The 21,557-nt window shown below is 40.4% G+C and overlaps 1 protein-coding gene across 1 annotated transcript in view; it reads right to left on the bottom strand.

The window, feature by feature from the left end:
* CDC42EP3 (CDC42 effector protein (Rho GTPase binding) 3) overlaps nt 1-21,557 on the bottom strand; it is an 86,753-nt gene that overhangs the window by 29,213 nt on the left and 35,983 nt on the right. Inside the window, exon 3 of the mRNA XM_011935962.1 lies at nt 14,300-14,393. The gene's annotated coding sequence lies outside the window, so the exon portion shown is untranslated. The remainder of the gene's footprint in view (nt 1-14,299; nt 14,394-21,557) is intronic.

The following is a 21,557-nucleotide window of genomic DNA, read 5'->3' as shown; positions in this document are numbered from 1 at the left end:
TGCTAACTATAATAGCTTGTAGAGTTGATGGATTTAGGTTTCAATATGTTATGGGACTCTACTACTGGAAGAGAGGAAAAACTTCGCTTCAGAAAGATTTTAGGGGTTTTGAGATTCTGCTGTGAATTTTGGAAAGGTTTAGCCTTAAACATTTGGTGGTAACCTTAGAAGCCTAGTTGAGACTGCTATCTGTAGAACACCTGTGAGGCCCAACAGTGGACTGTTTTTCTATTAGTCCCTACTTGGGAGAAGCCAAGTAGTAGTGGCGGTGCCCTTGCTGTCCAGAAACCTGTGATCTACCTAAGTGCAGAGAGCCAGTGTACACAAGCAAATGCTGACCGCATTCTAGTCTCTTGCTACCATGTACGGTCCCAGGACCAGCAGCCCCAAGCCTCACTCTAGGGCTACCGAATTGGAATCTTCAGTGTAATGAAATGTGGATAGTTTGCATGCAGATTTAATGTTTGAGAAGCACCTTCCGTGAATGCTTGGTGGTTCCCCACCTTTTAAAGCTACAAACTCATTTGAAAATCTCATGGGATTTATGAACACCCTTGGAAAAACATATTGAATGATACACTAAATTTTTCATATGCAGTTTCAGCGTTCCTATAAATAATCTATCGATGCCAGGGAAGTCCTAGGTTAAGACCCCCTAGTCACAAAGAAGTCACAAAGAAGATTGACTCAGCGTCAGCTGGAGGAGTTAAGAGAAGATTCTCACAGGGGGCAGAGCTTAAATTAAACCTGGGGGAATTTGATAGGAAGAGGAGTAAAGAAGAGTATTTCAAGCTGTTGACATGCAAAGGTAAATGGTCCTGAGAGGGAAAAGAGAGAATGTCCATTTTTGTATGTGTTCCTGTGAAACTTAACGAGGAGACTCTTTGATAGCAGGCTTTCCTTGCCATTCCTTATGGTCACTTGAACATCCAGAAAATGAAGCCAGACTGCGGACTCAGTAGTCATTCCACTTTGGGTGTGCACGAGCCCTATGACTGGGGGTTTCACGTCAGATCTCATTTCCTACTATTTTGCTCACCTCTCACTCTGCTCCAGTCACACTGGCCTTCAGGCTGTTCCGGGCACTCCCAACAACAGAGCCTGGCCCACTCCGTCTGCGTGGGGCAGTTCTTCCGCGAATCAGCAGAAGGCTCATTAAGATCTTTGTTCAAATAAGACTTCAAGGGAGAGGCTTTCTTTCTAAAATAGCAGTCCCTCCCACATTCCCTTTCCCTAAATACAACAGGAAGAACAATTGCTTCACTACTTGCCATTATATTTATTTATACATTCATTTATGGTCTGTTTCCTTAAATGTACGAACTTTATTTGCTGCTGTATCTCCTGTGCCTAGAATAGGGCCTGGCATACAGTAGGTACTCAATAAATGTTTATTGACTAAATGATCTTTTAACTACCACCAGTAATGAGTGTAAAAGCCGTGTTTACAAACTCTATAGCTACAGAAATCATAATATATGAAACATTCTTGGAATATACCACATGTTTGCTGAGACTGAATTTTCAACCACTTCTCTTTTAGTCTAATGAAACAAGAAATACTAAACACATGGAACATTTTAAGTTTGAAAATTCAAACATTTTAAAGTAAGGCTTACAAAAAATGTCTGTATAGTCCATGTATAATGCATAACTATTTTTCTTCTGGCAAAGCTGAAACACACTCGTGTGTACTCAGCTGGGCTTTTCCTCCAAAATGCCACATCCAGACTGAATTCATGTGTGTATGGTCTCGATTATCACCCTAAGTTAGATTTAAGGAAAATGTAGGAGAAGCTGGAAGGTTAGAACATTTTGAATGAGAATTTCCTTAAAACTTGAGTATTCCCCTCCTTGCTACCCAATTAAAATTTCACCAGTCCTGGAAATATGTCAACCTGTGCTAATGAACTTGATTGACTAATTGCCCAGGCTAAGGAATTTTCTAACCAGTGATTTCCTTGTAAAGAAAGAAATTTAGGTCACATCTTGGTTGGGAGATTTCAGCTTTGCCTAATCAAATGCAGCAGGAAATGGTACACTATGAGATATACTATGAGACGCTATGTCTGCATGGGGACTACGGGCCTAGGATACAGTTCTAAGCAGGTTACACAGTCACTCACCATAACCACCAAATACATTTTTGGCATTTGTATTAGCTCTTGAACTTGGGCCAGCACCAATTTAATTTGTGCATAAGACCTTCAAATATAGATGCATACTTGATCCTGTTAGTGCAAACCAGTGACTCATAAAGAGCATTACTGTATATTTATATAGCCTTCTATACTTCCAAAAACACTTTTTCATTTCATCTTCATTTTAGGTCGTTTTGTTCTTGCTGGGTAGGTAAGGCATTTATGGTTGATTTACACATTTCTTCTTTCCAGAAGGGATTTGAGGCAACGTAGAAGGCTTTTGTATAGAATGAGTCATTCCTTTTTCCCCAGCTTTACTGAGGTATAATTGCTTGAGTCATGCCTATTGTACTCTTTGTTATGTGCTCTTTCCCCACATACCTGTATGTCTCCCTCCTTAGCTTTCTTCCCCTGTCTACTTAAATCTAAGCTCCTAGAGGACTGCCTTCCAAGACATCCTAGATAAAGTATCACCCATGGCCTTCTTTATCCCAGTACCCGCTTTATTCTTCTTCATAGCACTTAACACCTGACATGTTGATTGTCTATTTATTTGTTTATTGCCTCCCCGCTCCCCATACCACTAGAATATAAACTCCATGAGGGGTAGAAATATTGCCTATTTTATTCATGGCTGTATCCCAACCCCCTGATCAGTGCTTGGCACATAGTAGGGATTTAATAAATATTTGTTGAATTAAACAAAGCTTTAATGAATGAACTTGAGAAAGGCCTGTGATTCATTCAAGGTTATGCAGATAGTGATAACTTGCTTTATCTGGATGCGAATCCCCACTAATTCTTTCTCCAAGCCTTCTTCATTTGTATACCTGGTAGTAAATCCAGTCTGTTGTAATGTCAAAATTTCTTTGTTCATCCCTTCTGGCACCTGACAAAAATTGAACATTATACAGCTTTGATAGTGATTACAGGATGAGCAAGAAAAAATGATTATTTCCGTTAATGCTCTGGGTTAGTGAGAAACAATAAAAAAGAGAGAGGTTGGCCAGGCGCGGTGGCTCATGCCTGTAATCCCAGAACTTTTGGAGGCGGAGGCAGGTAGATCACAAGGTCAGGAGTTCAAGACCAGGCTGGCCAAGATGGTGCAACCCCATCTCTACTAAAACTACAAAAGAGTTAGCCAGGTGCAGTGGCAGGTGCCTATAATCCCAGCTGCTCGGGAGGCTGAGGCAGAGAATTGCTTGAACCCAGAAGGCGGAGGTTGCAGTGAGCCAAGATCATGTCGCTGCACTCCACCCCTGGTGACAGAGGGAGCCTTCATCTCAAAAAAAAAAAAAAAAGAAAGAGGTCTGCAATGATATGCCCCCTCTCACTTCTGCTTCCCTGCATGCATTCACACACATGGATAGAAGAACACATACTCATATACCACCCCCAACACACACACCTACACCTACCAGTGTGCACAAAGAACAGATCATCTTTTGAGGGTTAATTACAGATCACTTCATTTGGACTCCCATAAAGAGAACCAGGAAATGTACAGTAGAGGACACCCAGGATTGTTTTTGCATTTACTTCCCAAACAATAACCCGTAGGAATATTTGCAAATTGCATCAGACAATTGTCTCTTCCTCCTCTTAGGGCCCCAAGGTGGCTTACACTTGGGGCCAGCATCCTTCCCTGTGGCTCATGTCTCTGATGTGCTGGGCTCTTGAGCATGCCTCTTCAACCTGGTACTGTGGATGCTCTGAAGGCCCCTTGTTGGCCATGCCTGATTTTCAGAAATGTTCACCTGGTTGTCAACTCTGTAGAAACAATGGCTGTGATGCCTTCTTCAACAAAGATAGCAGATAGATAGATGCGGGGCCTTGACAGTACTTGGAGCTCCCTGGCTGCTGACTGAACAGGTTGGGACCAGAGAGGAGGGGAACCATTTCGCACATTTAACACATATTTATTGGGTATCTACTTCGTGCCAAGGAATTGGGCCAACAGTGCTGGCACTCTCCTTGGACTGACCTATATTCCTCTTATTTTTCAACCCTGTGGACTAGATGTGGAAAGTATGTTGTCAAAAGCCTCCATCTGAACACTCCAGAGATATCTAGATGCCCCTGACTGTAATCAGGTCACTTGTCTGAGCATCAGGACGTGCACCCATACAAGAGTCAATACTTGGTCATCCTGTGCTTTGCACCTTAGTCTGGAAATGCTGTTAGACTGACACAAGTGAGCATTGAATGCTGAGCTGCTTCTTCCAATGTAGTCATCTCCTCTGTGTCACTGTATTAAAATCTTTGTGCCTAAGAGTGGTCTAGGACTTCCTTTTTGGTTTGTGAAGTCTTATCTTTAAATTGTTTCTAATTATGGGTTTGCCTAGAAAACAAAGGTAGAATTTTGCATGTTCATTCTATTATATTGTAGCCCTTAGAATATGCTGCATGGATCTGTTTGCTAGTGAATATGACCTAACACTCTTGTTGTCATTCAACTTATATTTATTGAACACCAGAGTGTAAGGCATTGTGACAGGTACTCTAAAAGGCACAAAGATGAATATGCTTTCTACACCTAAGCAGGTTAAACTTGTACAGATGATAAAACAAGCACCCAACTCACTATAAGACCAGATAATATATAATAAACATTATCAATTCAATTCCCTGTTTTCCAAATGCCAAATAGGGACGCATATTCTGATATGTTATCTGACAGTGGGACAATATGTATTGCAATTGGGATTATCTGGGATGTGTGGCCCACTAATGCTGATATTTCACTATACACTGATGGTTTTGAAGTTTTCTCCCTTTTGAATAGAATTGTAAGCAAGACCTCAATGCTTATTACAGGTGAATATGCAGCTGCTCTGGTTGAGCTATAGCGAGTGAGGAGTCCTTCACTCTTAGTCCCCCTACTCCCATTCTCTCGCCAAGGGGGTTCTTGACACTCCTTCTTGATTCTCATTGGCTCGCTTATGCTGAATATTTGTATCTCCCTAAAGTTCATATGTTGAAATTCTAACCCCTGAGGTGATGGTACTAGGAGGAGAGGCCTTCAGTAGGTGATTAGGTTGGAGCTCTTATGAACAGGATTGATGCCCTTATAAAAGAGACCCTAGAAAGTTCCCTTGCTGTTTCTGCCAGGTGAGGTCATAGCAACAAGGGTTACCTATGAACCAGGAAGCAGACCCTCATCTGACACCAATCTTGGCCTTGTTCTGGGACTTCCTAGCCTCCAGAACTGTGAGAGATAAATATTTGTTCTTTAAGCCACCCAGTTTATGGTGTTTTTGTTGAACTAGTTTAAACAAATAAGACTCCAAGAAACAGCTGAAACTACAGAGAGATGATCAGTAAATAGAATACTTCTGGTTAGAGTAACCAGGATGACCTGATTAACGTGGGGTGATTATTGGGCTTTCCATTGTATAGGGCTGGGGCATGCGGTCTGAGTGCACCTGTTTGTGGTACAGATCTTTATGACTCAGGTAATGGCCTCCATAGAGGGTGTCAGTGAGGATTCAGGACTTGACTGGTGAGTTTCACAGCCTATGTGGATTTCAGGTAAAGTGGTGAAGGATCTGAAGCTCATTTCCAGCCTCCTGTAGCCTCCTCTTCCTCAGTCCTCCTCTTTCTTCTCTCTGTCCACTATAGGTGGCTTCCTGCCATCCGTTTCTCAGCCTAAAGCCCTGGGTCCTCTGGATATTTGTCTTTTGTCAGCAGCAGTACTCATAGTGGAGGCTAATATTTCTTCTTTAGCAATGGATCCCAGAAGCACACACCCTGGGCACTGCAATGTCGGATGAATAGTGCCATCCCCAAGGATGGAATGCTGAGTTTGCTTCCAAAGAGGGCTGGCTTGGGAGGCATGAACTCCAGAGCCATAGACCAATAAACTAGAACCCTAGTCGTTTAGTGTAGCATTCAGGCTAATCAAAGTTTTATACCATCTTGGAGTAGAGTTAACAAGCTTCACACGTTGCTTGGGAGGGAGGCTGCATACTTTGAGGTTCATGCTGTCCTGAAATCTCCAAATGTTAGGATTATGATGGAGGAATGAAGAAGTCTTAGATACCATTCTCTTTTTTAATTGATTTATTATTCCTTGTCAATGACCTAGCTTGCTATAAAGGAAAGCAGGGCTTATGGAAAACCCAAAGATGGAAGCCATACTCATATTTTCAAAAATATGAAGGCTGTGCAGAAAATTCAATTCAATTAAAAACTGTATTTTTGAGGGGTTTCTTTTTAAGTAAACTTTATTTTTTTTATTTTTTATTTTTTTTAGAGCAGTTTTAGAGTCACAGCAAAATTAAGCAGAAAGAACAGAGTTTCCATAATCTTCCCACCACCCCCACATATGCATACCTTCCCCACTATAAAATCCCACAACAGGGTGGTATTTTTGTTACAACTGATGAATCTACATTAACACATCATTATCCCCCAAAGTCCATCATTTCCATTAGGTTTCATTTGTTATGTTATGCTTTCTATGAATTGTCAAATGTAAAATGATATGTATCTACCATTTAGTATCAGAACAGTTCCGTTGCCCCGAAAATCATCTGTGCTCCACTTATTCATTCCTCCCTTCCTTCTCCAGTTCCACCCCAGTGGTCCTGGCAATCACTCATTTTTTTTACTGTCTCCATAGTTTTGACTTTTCCAGTATGTCATATAGTTGGAATCATACAGTATGTAGCCTTTTCAAATTGGTTTCTTTTACTTAACAATATGCACTTAAGATTCCTCCATATCTTTTCATGGTTTGATAACTCATTTCTTTTTAGCACTGAATAATATTTCATTGCATGGAGGTACCACAGTGTTTTATTTGTTCATTTATTGCATATTTGTAAAGTTCTTACTCTGAATGGGGTATTAAACTATATGCCATTGGGAGACATAATAATATAAGACACTATTTATAAAACAAGGCATTGTTCTGTCATTCAAGGAACTTACACTCCTTTGGGGCTTTGTTAAGTGGTGGAGTGGAGAAATGGGGTCTCAAGGAAGGAGAGATTCCAGCTGGCTGAGTTTCATGCTTCCTGAAGGGAAATGCATCTGAGGAGGATTAGGATGGGTAGAATTCCAACACTGCATGGGCTGAATTGTGTCTCCCCCAGCAAATTCATACATTGACGTCCTAACCACCAGTACCTTAAAAGGACTGTATTTGGAGATACAGCCTTTAAAGGGGCTTAAGGTTAAATGAGGTCATATAGGTGGACCCTGATCCAATGTGACTGGTGTCCTTACAAGAAGAGGAGACTTGCACACACACACACAGAATCCAGCAGTATGTGTGAGGGGCACAGCGAGAAGATGGTTGTCTGCAAGCCAAGGAGAGAAGACCCAGGAGAAGCCAGTGCTGCTGGCATTTTGATCTTGGACTTCCAGCCTCCAGAACTATGAGGAAAGAAATTGCTGCTGTTCAAGCAACCTAGCGAAATACCTAGTGATTATTTCATTTTTTCTTTCTTTTTCCTAATTGCAGACTCATAGCAAATAGTGATATTTTGTTAGGGCAGCCCTAGGAAATGAATAAAATTGTGAAGACAAGAAGGATAGTGATGCAGCAGTAAGAAGGGCATGAAGAATGTTCAGAGGCTAGAACACATGCCTGTGTTCAAGATGGAGCCCAGGTCGGCTGGTAGTTCAGGGCTATTTCACCAGGCTGTTGTTGGCCTTGGGGAGGCCGGCAGAGGGGAGTCCATGAGGGTGCTGGGATGGAATGACCCCTAGGATCGCCCTTGTGAGTTCAGTCAGCCTTGGAGGTGGTGGCTTGGTAATAGGAGATGTTTGTATTTTGCATGTTTTCAAATCAATGAATGCCAGTCTTTAAAATGTCTTGGCTCACTTCTGTTTTATTCCTGATGTCAGTATACAATGGTTTTAGTACAGTAAGTTTGCAACACTAAAGGACATATTTTGTCAGAGAAACCAGCTAAAAATATTTCAAGATGTTTCTCTTCACCAAGTGAGCTCCTTGCCATCTTTGACTTTCCTTCTCCCATATTCCTGAACCTCAAAGCAAAATGGTTATTTAAAATAGAGGCGCAGATGTATCTGATCAATTAAAAGAATATCAGTGCTTAATGAGATCTTAGAGGTCAACTAGTCCTGCCCTCTCGTTTTACAGCAGAGGAAACAGAGACTAAAGGAAATTAGTGATTTTTCTCAAGATTGTCCAGTTAGTTAGTAGCAGAGGCTCCTACTGTAGACGGGTTGTTTTGCTAAATAATTTTGTTTCTGTATTAAAAAGAAGGTTCATCCTTGCAAGGGTTAGGATGGGAAAGTGCTCTGAGTTACGTCTGTGGGAGGCTAATGAAATCCAGATGAAGAGCAAGTGCTCTGGTGTCAGGCACCTGGGTTCAGACCCCTGCTCTCCATCAGCTAGCCCTGTGACCTTGGGTCATTACTTAAGCTCACTAAGCCTGAGTTCTTATTTGTAAGAATGGTGGTGGTACAGGGAGGTTATCACAGAATCCACCTTGAGTGTGATGTGAAGGTTAAGTGAAACTGAAACAATTATTACCGATGTGACTGACACATTATCAGGCCTCAAAACATATGCTCTTATCTGTTCTTCCCACCACACAAGGATACCATATTTGTCTCTGTCCCTGGGCCCTGGCACAATTCCTGTTCCAGTCTGTGTGTGACAAAATGTGTTGGATGAATGAAGCATCAGGAGTGGCCTAGAGGGAAGGATAGCACACGACACTGGGAATGAAAAAGGAAGCAAAATACAAGATTATATACAGATAAGGGAGATCTGTAAATATTTAGATTCTCAGGCAAGGGGAAAGATGTGAGAAGTGTTAAAGAGCAATGAAAGTAAAAAATGAATTCTCCACCTCCGGGGGTGGTCACAGAGGGTCAGACAACAGGTGTACTTGACATGCATTGCAAAGCATGAAGTGCAAAACAGGTGTATAGGAGCCATCAATACCAGAAGCAAACACACCTTACTAAGACAATGTTGCCTCAAGCATCTGGAGAAGCTTACACTGCTCAGATCTCAGGAACCAGGGAGGTCAAGGGGGAAGAGACTAAGGAGAGTCGCAGGCAGCTTCAGCAAAAATAGACCCAACAATAAAAATTATGCAAGAAGTGCATTAAGTATGTCTTTTTAGTCTGATTCTTCAACATCTTCGAGTCTAGCTGACATTGAAAGGAACTGCCCCTCCCAGGGTTATGAAATTCCTAGAGATAGCAATTTGCCTGGGAGCCTATCTTTCATATGCAAACCAGCCAATCCAAAGCCTACACCTCTACCACCTCCTTTATCTGGCTCTTATATGCAGACCCACTATCCCGCTGTCCTAATCACCCTAGGCCAGGACAGGATACCAGATGACCAGAGACAGCCCCTATGCCCCAGATCCTGCTGAAATTATTCAAACGACCCAATCCAAAACCTGCTTACTCTGCCTTTCCCTTCTCAATAAAGGCATGATCCCCCCTCACTCCTTCTTTCTCTTGACTCACCCTTCTCCATGTGGCCCTACCAAAACCTGCTTACTCTGCCTTTCCCTTCTCAATAAAGGCTCTTGTCCATGATCCCCCCTCACTCCTTCTTTCTCTTGACTCGCCCTTCTCCATGTGGCCCTACCTAGGGTGCTGTGCCTCCTGTTATTAGGTATCTGTAAGTACAAAAACTTATTCCTTCATGACTGTCTTTTCTGCATGTCTTACCATACCTGATTAAAACAAATTCCAGGTACTCGTCTATTAATAAAAAGGAGCCATCAGGGTTTCTAGGATCATCTCCTCTATCTAGATGACAGCCTTCTCTTCTCTTTTTGGGCATGTTTTTCATTTTGGTTTGGAAAGGATAGTCTCTTCTGTGTTCTGAGAAGTTACTTTTTGCATTTCTCTCCTCTCTTTCTCATTTATTTTCTGTAAAGCATGATTAGCTCCCACAACTCTGTTTGCTCTCTTATTTGATAATGGAGAACATAAGAGCTAAAGTCAAGTGGAGGAAACAAGTGGTGGTTTCTACATTCTGCTTCTTATAGGACCTGGAAGAGGAGCACCTCTTCTATAGCCTGAGCTATCTCAACACTGTTCTTCATGGCTCATGCTGGTGACTCAGATTTCTTGTTTAGTTTTTAAGTTTTACTCCCCACTCTTGACAAACTTTTAATGTTTTTAAAAGCGGTCAAACAACAATGAAGTACTATTATACACCTATAAGAATGGCTAAAATAAAAAAATAACTGACAACACCATTTGCTGGCAAGGATCAACAGAACTTTGTGGAACAACAGGAGTCTCATTCATTGCTGGTGTGAATTTAAAATGGTAACAGCCACTTTGGAAGATAGTTTGGCAGTTTCTTAGAGTTAAACATAGCCTCATGATAGGACCCAGCAATCAAGTACGTAAGTATTTACTTAACTGAGTTGAGAACTTATGTCTACACAAAAATCAGCATGAGAATGTTACAGCAGTTTTATTTATAACTGCCGAAAACTAGAAGTAAACTTTAGTAGGTGAATGGCTAAATAAACTGTGACACATCCGTACAATGGAATGAGCTGTCAAACCACAGGAAGACGTAGATGAATCTTAAATGCATGTTGCTAAGTGAAAAAAGCCAGTCTTAAAAGGTTACATAGTGTATAGTTCCATTTAAGTGATATCCTGGAAAAGGCAAAACTCTTATGGAGACGGCAAATAGACCAGTGGTTTCCAGAAACTCTTGGTGAAAGGAATTGAATAGGTCAACTACTGGGGATTTTTTAAAGGGTGGTAAAACTATTTTTTAATGATATTGTGATAATGCTAGATGCATGACACTATGCACTTGTCAAAGCCCATAGAACTTTACAGCATACAGAGAGAAACTTAATTACACAAAATTTAAAAAATATTTAGAAGGTTGGAGGATTCCAGGATGAAATGCAAAATATGACAAAATAATCTAACTGTATTAGAAACGCATGAAATAAGCTTACTGAAGGGGATTTGAGAGAAAATGCTTACCTAAGTAAGTTTGGAAATGGATTGAGTCTGTAAGATTAAAGGCAAAAAGAGCTCTATATAAGCACTCAAACTTATCAAGTTATTTCTATGTGGGTATGGCTTAACAATTATGGAAGTACTATACAGGACACTGGAATTGAACAACGAAATAAATGAATGAAATAAATTTAACACTTCTCACATCTTTCCACTTGCCTGAGAATCTAAATATTTACAGATCTCCCTTATCTGTATATCATCTTGTATTCTGCTTTCTTTTTCGTTCCCAGTGTCGTGTGCTATCCTTTTTATTCCTTCTGATGGCAGAAGCCAGGTTCTTCATTGTAGGAGGGGGAGGAAACAAGCAAGGGGGAGAAAGTTAGAATTATCTATGTGCTACTGGGCTGGGATTGGAGACATGAGTATCAACTCATATTTAGCTTAATATAGATACAGATGGTTACAAAGAGAAGGATTTATAGATATATGTGTATAGACATGGGTGAATTTACACACATATAAGTTATTTCTCTGTCAGCTGAGCCTAGAAGCAGTAACACCTCTGCAACAAGGAACACGTCTAAGTCTTGGTTCCTAATACCATTCTCCAATAAAAGAACCAAGCTCCTTGGAGACATAGACTCTAGGATGGAACAGGAAATATACAAGAAGAACCTAGAGCATTTTGTAGCTCCTAAAAGTAAGAAAGTGCTCAACCAAATCCAATAATGACAGGGCTATGTTACAGGGACACAGGAGCCAACTGGATGTATTCTCCATGGCCAGGGCTGGAACAGCTTGAGTAACAAAATAAAATAGTATTGAAAGTGCAAAATAAACATCCATGAGACCATACTGATACAAATAAATGATTGAATAAATCAATCAATCAATGGGGGACAATAGACAAATCTCCTGGGTAGAAGAATTTCAAATAATTTCTGTAGATATTTTGCCATCAAAGAGTGGAGTATAAATCTCTGCTTCTTAATTGTGTGCTATGCATTGTGACTTCCTTCCAGAGTATATTATAAAAATGTGGGAAGGTGCGGTGGGGGAGAAGGGCTGTAATCCTAGCACTTGTGGAAGTCGAGGTAGGAAGATCACTTGAGCCCAGGAGTTCAAGGTTGCAGTGAGCTCTGATCACACCACTGCCCTCTAGCCTAGGTGACAGAGTAAGACTCTGACTCTAAAATAATGATAAATAAACAAATAAATAATAACAATAATATAAAATACAAATAAAAGATGAGAGGAGTAACTTTACAGTGGAGAAAACTAACAAACACTACCCCAGGCAGGTGACTAAGGTCAATATCAGCAGTCGTAAATCTTGTTGATAGTATGCAGCCTTGATATATGATGAGAATGACATTTTACTTCTGTGGTCTTCATTTCATAAATCCATAACTCCAGCCTAATCACGAGAAAGCCATCATATAACTGCCAATTAGGGGACATTCTACAAAATACGTGAGGAGAAATGACAGGAGTACTCCTCAAAACTGTCAAGGTCATAAAAAGCAAGGGAAGTCTTAACAGTCATGGCAAACAAGGGCCTAAAGAGACATGACAACTAAATTTAATGAGTTATGTTGGACGGGATCCTGGAACAGAAAAATAATATTAGCTAAAAACTAAGGAAATCTTAATAAATAATAGACTTTAATTAAAAACCATATGTTAATATTGGTTCATTACTTATCACAAATGAACAATATTAATGTAAAATATTAATAAGTGAGAATGGGTATAGGATATATGGAAACTCTGCATTATCTTTGTAATTTTTCTGTTAAGTCTAGAAATATTTTAAAATAGAACACTTCTTTTTTAAAAAATGCTGGGAAGAGGATATGCCCTTAGTTATTTTGCTGAAAGCTGATTTCTGTCTTTAACTAATCATTCTATAATTTATGATTGGAAATTTAACTCTTTAAAAAATATTAATAAGATGATTACATTTTAACTCAGCATAAAGAGCTAAAACATCTTACATAAATAATAAACAAAGAGCAGAAAGCTGGAAATAAATGATTAAACCAGTAAGAACATGGGTTAGGACTAGATAATTTCTTCTATACTGATGATAAGGGTTGATCATAGCACTGTTATGGTTTGCATTACTGAAATGAAAACATGAAAGTTCATGGCGAAGACAGACATTACATTCAGCTAGTGTATATTGAAAGATAGCTTTCATATACAAAATACTGCTGGTCTTGGAACATGTGTGCAAATAGATGACTTTAGAGAATCCTGGTGACCCCGAACCCTTAGATATCAATAAATAGGTGAGTGGGTAACTTGAAACTTTGGCAAGACGGTCCTGTTGACTTTGGCCCTGCCACTGACAAGTATGTAGCTCTTGTGGGTGACTGACTCATAAATTCAGATCATTTTCTAATGTCCGGCAGTCTACTTTAGAATCTTCTAGAAATTATGTAGACTCTAGTACCCACCATCTCCAAAAAGATGGTCAGCAGGGATGTTATGAAACCTTTAAAGGTTTCTGGTAGGCTGTAAATGTCTTATGGATGTGCAGTATGGCAGAATGAGGAATCTCTCTGCAAAGGAGGGAGTGGAAGGGCTTTCTCTTGGTTTAAATACTGACTCTGGCCCCACTCCCCCCACATAAATTCTGTGTTTCTGTTTATTCAATATATATTTACAGCATCATTGATATGTGCAAGATCTGTGCTAGAAAGTGTGGGCAACACAAACATGAATTAGACACAGGTCTCTCTGATCTTCCTTCAAGGACCTGATGATTGAATGGGGCAATACAATTTGCATAGATAATGAAAAAAGGTACTGAGTAGTCATTGGATAATAATATTACTGAAGGAGAATTATTCTATTTTTTTCTCCTGCCTAGTGAAACCTATGAGATCACATGAGGCCATTTATTTGTCAATTATATCTTTGGTTGAGGCTCTCATCATATCTCACCTGGTTCCTTTACTCCTCCCCAGATCCCATTAGTCACCAAGTCAAATAGATTGGACCACCTCATGTGGCTTCTTATAGCCGTCAGGATAAAATACAAAGTACTCAGCTGACTACAAAAATATTCTGTCATGCCCTGGCTGTGCCTACCTCTTTAACCTCATCTTCTACCATCCCCAGTGTCTTACTCCATTTTCACACTATTAATAAAGACATACCTGAGACCAGGTAATTTATAAAGGAAAGAGGTTTAATGGACTCACAGTTCAGCATGGCTGGGGAGGCCTCAGGAAACTTACAATTATGGTGGAAGGGGAAGCAAACACATCCTTCACATGGCAGCAGCAAGGAGAAGTGCTAAGCAAAAGGGGGGAAAGCCCCTTATAAAGCCATCAGATCTCATGAGAACTCACTCACTATCACGAGAATAGCATGAAGTTAATCACCCCCCACAATTCAATTACCTCCCACTGGGTCCCTCCCATGACACACGGGGATTATGGGAACTACAAGGTAAGATTTGGGTGGGGACAGCCAAACCATATCACATGACATCCCACACTGTCATGTTCTTTCACCTCACTATGTGCCGTGCTGCCTCCTCTTTTTAGAATTCCCTTCCCCTGCTCTCCATCTGACTATCTGCTACCTCCATATCCTCCAAGTCTCAATAGAAGCATCACTTCATCTGTGAAGTGCTCTGGGGTCGTTTTAACTGGGTGATTTTTCTTCCTTGTCCATGACTCTGTTCCTTTTCATATCTCTTGGGATGTACACTCCAGCCCCTTCCTTCATATATTCTCACTCATCCTTTAAGATTCCCCCTGGTCAGCCCTCCTTTCCTTAGTCAGAGTTAATTATCCTCTGCTCTGGCCAGTCACTAATACTTTGTTTATTCCTCCATTATAGTACTGAGTTGCATCTGACTTGAGATAGTTGCTAGCATGCTTTGTCTGGTGTTTTCACCTGATCACAAACCATTTTAGAATAGGCACTTATCTTCATCTTTTATTTTAGGACAATGCCTGGCACAACACCTGTTGATTAAGTTAATTACCTTTTCTGTGGTTACTTGGACCTCTAATCAACCAGACATCGCAAACCAGACACAGAGACTGCCCCAGTTAGCCTCATTTCTGAACATTCTAACAGGCAGGCTACGCCAGTCTGTACAGGACTTAATGAGCCGCAAACACCCAAGAAATGGAATTTACAGCATGTTTATTTCTTCTTTCTAGATATATATTCTGCAATCATGACCAAACAGAAGGACTAAATCTGGATCAGAATCCGAAATGTAAAAAGGCTACTTGTCAACCACACCATTGTTTTCTGTTGGAGCTAGCAGAGCAGCCTCGGCTGCACATTCCTGGGACGTGAATAATATCGGTTGTGATTACACTTCAGTATCTCATCCATTACCACCCCTGTGAACACTGAATATAACCTAATTAGGAAATGTGAAGGGCCCTTTGCTAGGGATGAGTGCTGGGGCAGCAGAGGTCCACATGCCTTCCCGACACAGGGATTCACTGAGTTTCACACACAGGTTTGGATCCTGCAGGGCTCAAGGACAGACTTTACTGGTCTAGTCCACATTCCTTGTATAATCACCAGTAAGCTGAGAATGTGACACCTTGGATTCCATCCTATGTTATGCTCCTCTTTAAATGCATTGCAAAGGAGATATGCCAAGACTGATAAGTCAGTCAATTTCAAATAGGCATTAAAGTATTAATGAAGTGATTAACTCCCTCTAACACATTTTTTTGTCTACTAGTTGCTACTGGCCTTAAATAGGAATTTCGAATTTGTTGTTGACAATTGGCTTCTCATCTTTCACTGAATTCTTCTAAGCTTGTCTTTTCCTACACAGCTCTTAAAATGCTTTCAGAGGACTGCATTCTGTCTTCCAAAGTGCAGAGAGCAGAGCACTAAGGATGTCTGCAGGCTTAATTACAAAGGATGTGATTCTGTTATTCTTATGCCATAACTTTTCTTTGCAGTAAAAGCTGCTGCATTCATTTATTCAATCCTATGTCCCTGCATTCATCTGACACTTGCTGAGCACCTGCTCTAGTCAGATTCACCTCATGCCCATGGTGCTCTGGCATCCTGCATTTATAGGGTAACTGGCAGGAGAAAAGAAGAGGCCTGTGGCCATAAGGCAGTGAGATGGAGTCATCCGCTCTGGGCGTTAGCACCCCGCCACCCACACAGAACCCAGCCAGCTGAGCTAACTGATAAGTCAACCTTAATTCTGCTCTAAATTATTTTTCATCAAACCACCCTCTGCTGAATCAATGTACATTCCTATAACCCGTATCTTGCCCTGGTAATGTGTGAACTTCAATGTCATGGTCCAAGGTTTTGCTGCTGGGACACGTGGTCTCAGGATGATCATCAGAATCCTTCACTAGATGCTCTAAACCATCACTAGATGCTCTACAGTTTGCCACTTGCTTCCAAGTGTCCTATGTCCACCTCATTTGATAGAACTGGGCTTCCCTTGAGTTCTCATTCTGGGTATCTAGTCTATTTCCCTGCAATTCTTATTGCTGGGTTCTCTCCTCAGGGAATGGAGCCTGGCTTTGGTATAGATTTCCATGAAGTACTAGGATTCCAGATGGCACCCACTCAATTTTGTTCACCCAGCTCTGACCATGAGTGAACCATTCTGTAACTTCTGCCTTCTAACCTGGTGTTTGCCTGCATTGTATCTGGACATTGCTCAATTGCCTTGGTTGCTGTGCCCCACCTGCTTGTCTGAATTTCTGTTGTTACTCCAGTCCCCGCCTGTCCCTGCAGCTCCACACCCACTCCCACCCCCATTTGTCTTAATGTCAATGCCTTACTGAAAAATCTTGAAATGTGATAGGGAAGATAGTGGTGGCATTGTTATTACTACTATTGCCTTATCATTTGGAAAACTGAGGCTCAGAGGATTAAGTGACTTGGCCAATTACTTGTCTAATAAAGAGCAGACCCCTGTCTCTAATAGTTTGCTCTTTGCCCAAATCCATGCTGTTTGCTCTGAAAAGTCTTATGAGTAGCTTTGACAATTAGATGCTTGACAAAGGTAAAAAATACACAGGATATAAAGGTTTTATTGTTATTATGAGCAGCACGTGGGCTTTCTCCAGTATGTAGCAACGCATTTCTTCTGTTGCTAACCAGGTCTTTGAAACATAAAAGCTTTTGCTTCATTCTCAGATGAAGCTTGCACGTGGGTGGGAAATTACGACAATGTCTACAGGTGCCAGTGTGAACAAGTCTAAAACTTCATTTGTGGTTATTTAGAATGGAAGCCTCATTTCTAAACAGATAATGCTATAAAAGGTGGTTAGATTCTTGGGCTAGCTCACAAAAGCAGTTTAACTAATAATGCAGCTGGAGTACATTTCTAATTCATAAGATAGCTGAAGTAATGTATATGTTATGCTCTTGCAACATAATAATCAAGGCTCTGATTAATTAAGGAATGTGTATTTGGAGTCCTGGTCTCTGTAGAACTGTCTCCTGACAGCAGTAGTGATTTCACCACTATTGGCTCCAGAGTGCTTAGGGGTTGCTGGGAAATTTTCCTGAAGTTTCATAGCCCAGAGAGCTAGCCTGTTAGGTGGGAAGTCAGAAGTTACTCTAAAGAGAAGTCAGGAGTTTTTGGGGGGAAAAAAAAAGTGTAGATGAAGAGTAGAAAAAGGGTAAGAGAAGAGGAATACTGGAGAAAAATGGTATAAACAGAGGAGTTGGAGGAAAAGAGAAAGAAAAATTGGTAGAGTCACAGCCAGCTGAGGATGAGAAGTAAACTCTGACAAGGAACTGGGAACTAATAAAGGGACTTAGACAATGTGGAGTTAGCAGATTAGGAATTTAAAATGCAAGAGATAAAAGATGATTTTGGCAGATCTTGAATGACTTTGGATAGAGAAAGATCAGTTTGAGAGAGATGTTTTAAATAAAATGCTATACTAGTAAAGTTTATGGAACTTTAGGCATAATGAGCTGCCAGATTAGCCAGGGATTCTCACTGATGGGGGACAGGGTGCAACCCAGGAAGAGCATGAGACCTGAGGACCCATGGGAGAGAAAGACTTGTAGGGAAGCTAAGTATTCCTCCATGCCCAGCAAAATAGAAAAACGGCAATTCTGCAGAGAAGGAACAGATAGCTTTGGTGATATACGTACCCTATGTCTGTCTTTGTTCTCTTACGGGACTAGGATGGGGAAGAAGTCTTGACTAGAATAAGATTTGGTTTAAAGAAAAGAAAAGCTAAGAATGGCAATTAAGCGAATGGCACTGATGTTTTCAAAGATACCGTAAGGGGCTTCTTTGTTGGTTGGTTTACATAAGGAAAAGCCTGGACAAGGTCTGGAAACAGAAGAATATGAAAAAGGAATTGAAGTCTCTGTGCCAATAATTTTAAAATGCTATCTTCATTGTGACCTCAGACAAATTCTGCAGATAATACTCCTTCAGGTCAATGTTTCTCTCTTCTGTATTTGTAGAGGGATTTTTTACTACACTTGTTCTGGAGACGTGAGTATGTATTGTTTGGCTGAAGGTCCATAGTGGTGTCCCAGATTGAACAACTCAGTCTTTGGGGAGACGCTGTAATGAGCTATGTCTCATGGCTGTCCTAGCAGGGACTGGGCAATTGTGTTTTAGGAGAAGACCAACCCCCTTAAGTAGGGGAATAAAGTTTTCTAGAGGAAGGTAGAAGCTCGTAACATGATGGATTTAAGAATATTCTTTCTTGATCAGGCACGGTGGCTCATGCCTGTAATCCCAGCACTTTGGGAGGCCTAGGGGGGTGGATTATGAGGTCAAGAGTTCGAGACCAGCCTGGCCAACACGGTGAAACCCTGTCTCTACTTAAAAATACAAAAAATTAGGTGGGCATGGTGGCAGATTCCTGTAATCCCAGCTACTTGAGAGGCTGAGGCAGGAGAATTGCTTGAACCTGGGAGGCAGAGATCACAGTGAGCCGAGACCTTACCGCAGCACTTCAGCCTGGGCAACAGAGCGAGACTCTGTCTCAAAAAAAAAGAAAGAAAAGAAAAGAATATTCTTTCTCAGCCTGGGCAACACGGAGAAAACCAATCTCTACAGACAATACAAAAAGTATCTGGGTGTGGTGGTGCAAACCTGTAGTCCCAGCTACTTGGGAGGTTGAGGTGGGAGGATTGCTTAACCTGCAAGGTTGAGGCTGCAATAAGTTGAGATCGTGCCACTGCACTTCAGCCTGGGTGACAGAGTGAGACACTTAAGAAAAAAAGTTATTTTTATATTTCGGAAGGACAGGAGAGTAAGGCTAGGAGAGGGTGGAACTCTTAAGAGCATCTATGCAAACGATTTAACTTGCTACTTGATTTTTTCATAGATCCTGGGAACACAGTCATTTTTAGGGTCATTAGTGATGATTAGGTTAACTGAATATTAAAATTTTAATATTAAAAATTATAATTACTTGTATCTCCAAACCCTTAGTTAAGTCCAACAGCCTTGTGTTATCGATGGACTGGGGTGAATGAAGGAATGTGACAATAGAGGGAAGTGTCACCTTTTGCTGAGGTCAGTGTGACAGCAGCAGAGTTCTATGGAGGGGACAGTATCCTGGAGATCCAGGGGGCGAACTAGCAATGAGGAGCCAGAGGCTCAAGGCAGAGCTGGGAGAAACAAACTATAGTGCTGGACTACTTCAAAAGCACATGAATTGGAATACACAAATGAAACAATGGAGACTTTTCTGCCTACTCTTTCATTAATACGTTGGAAAGGCAGATTTCTCAGGATCCCACATAGCTGAGTACATGTTTGTTTGAGGCTGTCACAGGAACTCTATGCATGGATTCTGGAAAGGTTGGAAATGCATGGAAAAGGTGAGAGCCAGGAAGGACCCATCAGAAGCCAGTGGGGAAGCCAAGCCAGAAAGTCATTCTACCTCATCAGTCACTATAGTGCGGTGGAAAAATGCACATATAAAGATGTAGGATTTTGGCAGGATTAGGAATTGCTTTTTCCATTCCCCATTTACTGATACTATTTATTATGTGTTGCTTCCTGTTAATTAAACTTCTATTAAAATAATCTTGTAGTGAGAGTGTTGGCAAGAGAAATACCTGATCTTTATTTCAGATATTACTAGGCAAGTTGGGGCTGTTGGCAGAGCATTCCAGCAAAAGCAATATTTTATGAAACTAATTATCTAGGGAACTTGTGGAAGGGTTTGCTATAGCAGTGTTACACTTAGATGTGGAATTTTTTAGTAGCTGTGGAGGTCTCAGAGGATTTCTTTTTGAGATGATATGGCTGCAGAAGTAGGAGTTAGCAGTTTAGGGTGTGCAAAAGGAAACAGAGCCTGAGATAGTGTTGTTGCTGCAAAATTAAAACAAATCTTTGCCAGTGCTTCCAACCATATCGTAGAATTAGGCTGGAGATTTGGTGAGGGGAAAGATTGGGAATTTGGCCTTAATTGTGTTGCAATTTTGCTGATTCTTCTACTACATAACATTCTACAGATTAACCTAATTCAGGTCTTCATTACCCCTAATTACAATATTATTTTTTGAACAAAATTTACATTTTATTTAGATTGAAATAAAACTATGCAAAATTGATTTTCTTCACCGAAAATGACAGCAATATTTTCCACATTATTTCTAGATAAACTACAAAACACTTATTTTTGTATGTTTTCCAGGTTTTGCTTATAAATCAAGCTGAGGTAGTAGCTACAGTAATGGAAAAAGACAGAAAAACCAGACACATCAACTGTCAGCATCCAAGGCCTCTGATTCTGTCTTAACCATGAAGCAGAAGTAAAAACTAGATAATTTTTGTTTTGTCTTAACTTTATGTGTTACGTCCTATTGTCAGCAGTTAACTGAATCTTCTTCAAATATCATTTTCCAGTTTCATCCACATATCCCATCTCTGACTTCAGTTAATTCATTCATTGAGCTTTTGTTTTTGACATTAATTGCTTACTGCTTTATGCCAGTATAATCAGTTGGAAATAAAGAAACACAACATCTTGTATCGGCACATTTCTGTAATGGAAGTTAGCTTACATATGAGTGGTAAATAGAAGAATGATATCAGAATAATGCAAAAGTAATGTTGGTTTCTGTGTTTCCCATATGTTCACATTTTGTGCCACTAATAGGATTGAACATTTTATAATGGCTTTTCATGTCTTTTGCCCATTTTCTCATTGAATTTTTTTTAACCATTGGGTTTTGAGAGTCCTTTATATATTCTAGATTCTAGCACTTTTGTCATATATGTAGTTTGCAAATATTTTATCCCTTTCTATGCTTTGTCTTTTCATCCTCTCAGCAGTCTTTTGCAAAGCAAACATTTTTAATTTTAATGAAGTCTAATTAATCATTTTTTAAATGAATTGTGCATTTGGAGTCAAATCTGAGAACTCTTTTCCTAGCCCTAGATCCCACAGATTTTCTATTTTTTAAACAAAAGTTTTATAGTTTTATATTTGACATTTAAGTCTGTGATCCATT

Source organism: Colobus angolensis, unplaced genomic scaffold (genome assembly GCF_000951035.1).
Source record: "Colobus angolensis palliatus isolate OR3802 unplaced genomic scaffold, Cang.pa_1.0 Scaffold15, whole genome shotgun sequence".
In the NCBI taxonomy this organism is placed as follows: Eukaryota; Metazoa; Chordata; class Mammalia; order Primates; family Cercopithecidae; genus Colobus; species Colobus angolensis.
Note: the sequence above shows the minus strand (reverse complement) of the source record. Positions and strands in the feature narration are given on the sequence as shown.